At 38.4% G+C, this 2,500-nt stretch overlaps 1 protein-coding gene across 1 annotated transcript in view; it reads right to left on the reverse strand.

The window, feature by feature from the left end:
• The window catches only part of LOC139422601 (myosin heavy chain, embryonic smooth muscle isoform-like), a 27,821-nt gene that overhangs the window by 21,818 nt on the left and 3,503 nt on the right, over positions 1 to 2,500 (reverse strand). The gene's annotated exons all lie outside the window — the stretch shown is intronic.

Here is a 2,500-nt window from a genome sequence, read left to right on the forward strand (position 1 = left end):
TTACAGCTCTCCTCACTATATAATAACAGATGATTAGTTATTACAGCTCTCCTCACTATATAATAACAGATGATTAGTCATACAGCTCTCCTCACTATATAATAACAGATGATTAGTCATTACAGCTCTCCTCACTATATAATAACAGATGATTAGTCATTACAGCTCTCTATTTAATAACAGATGATTAGTTATTACAGCTCTCCTCACTATTAATAACAGATGATTGGTCATACAGCTCTCCTCACTATATAATAACAGATGATTAGTTATTACAGCTCTCCTCACTATATAATAACAGATGATTAGTTATTACAGCTCTCCTCACTATATAATAACAGATGATTAGTCATTACAGCTCTCCTCACTATATAATAACAGATGATTAGTCATTACAGCTCTCCTCACTATATAATAACAGATGATTAGTCATTACAGCTCTCCTCACTATATAATAACAGATGATTAGTTATTACAGCTCTCCTCACTATATAATAACAGATGATTAGTCATTACAGCTCTCCTCACTATATAATAACAGATGATTAGTCATTACAGCTCTCCTCACTATATAATAACAGATGATTAGTTATTACAGCTCTCCTCACTATATAATAACAGATGATTAGTCATTACAGCTCTCCTCACTATATAATAACAGATGATTAGTCATTACAGCTCTCCTCACTATATAATAACAGATGATTGGTCATACAGCTCTCCTCACTATATAATAACAGATGATTGGTCATACAGCTCTCCTCACTATATAATAACAGATGATTAGTCATTACAGCTCTCCTCACTATATAATAACAGATGATTAGTCATTACAGCTCTCCTCACTATATAATAACAGATGATTAGTCATTACAGCTCTCCTCACTATATAATAACAGATGATTAGTCATTACAGCTCTCCTCACTATATAATAACAGATGATTAGTCATTACAGCTCTCCTCACTATATAATAACAGATGATTAGTCATTACAGCTCTCCTCACTATATAATAACAGATGATTAGTTATTACAGCTCTCCTCACTATATAATAACAGATGATTAGTCATTACAGCTCTCCTCACTATATAATAACAGATGATTAGTCATTACAGCTCTCCTCACTATATAATAACAGATGATTAGTCATTACAGCTCTCCTCACTATATAATAACAGATGATTAGTCATTACAGCTCTCCTCACTATATAATAACAGATGATTGGTCATTACAGCTCTCCTCACTATATAATAACAGATGATTAGTCATTACAGCTCTCCTCACTATATAATAACAGATGATTAGTCATTACAGCTCTCCTCACTATATAATAACAGATCAAATCAAATCAAATCAAATTTTATTTGTCACATACACATGGTTAGCAGATGTTAATGCGAGTGTAGCGAAATGCTTGTGCTTCTAGTTCCGACAATGCAGTAATAACAAGTAATCTAACTAACAATTCCAAACTACTGTCTTGTACACAGTGTAAGGGGATAAAGAATATGTACATAAGGATATATGAATGAGTGATGGTACAGAGCAGCATAGGCAAGATACAGTAGATGGTATCGGGTACAGTATGTACAAATGAGATGAGTATGTAAACAAAGTGGCATAGTGTAGTATAAAGTGGCTAGTGATACATGTATTACATAAGGATACCGTCGATGATATAGAGTACAGTATATACGTATGCGTATGAGATGAATAATGTAGGGTAAGTAACATTTATATAAGGTAGCATTGTTTAAAGTGGCTAGTGATATATTTACATCATTTCCCATCAATTCCCATTATTAAAGTGGCTGGAGTTGAGTCAGTGTCAGTGTGTTGGCAGCAGCCACTCAGTGTTAGTGGTGGCTGTTTAACAGTCTGATGGCCTTGAGATAGAAGCTGTTTTTCAGTCTCTCGGTCCCAGCTTTGATGCACCTGTACTGACCTCGCCTTCTGGATGATAGCGGGGTGAACAGGCAGTGGCTCGGGTGGTTGATGTCCTTGATGATCTTTATGGCCTTCCTGTGACATCGGGTGGTGTAGGTGTCCTGGAGGGCAGGTAGTTTGCCCCCGGTGATGCGTTGTGCAGACCTCACTACCCTCTGGAGAGCCTTACGGTTGAGGGCGGTGCAGTTGCCATACCAGGCGGTGATACAGCCCGCCAGGATGCTCTCGATTGTGCATCTGTAGAAGTTTGTGAGTGCTTTTGGTGACAAGCCGAATTTCTTCAGCCTCCTGAGGTTGAAGAGGCGCTGCTGCGCCTTCTTCACGATGCTGTCTGTGTGAGTGGACCAATTCAGTTTGTCTGTGATGTGTATGCCGAGGAACTTAAAACTTGCTACCCTCTCCACTACTGTTCCATCGATGTGGATAGGGGGGTGTTCCCTCTGCTGTTTCCTGAAGTCCACAATCATCTCCTTAGTTTTGTTGACGTTGAGTGTGAGGTTGTTTTCCTGACACCACACTCCGAGGGCCCTCACCTCCTCCCTGTAGGCCGT

This window comes from Oncorhynchus clarkii, chromosome 12 (genome assembly GCF_045791955.1).
Source record: "Oncorhynchus clarkii lewisi isolate Uvic-CL-2024 chromosome 12, UVic_Ocla_1.0, whole genome shotgun sequence".
In the NCBI taxonomy this organism is placed as follows: Eukaryota; Metazoa; Chordata; class Actinopteri; order Salmoniformes; family Salmonidae; genus Oncorhynchus; species Oncorhynchus clarkii.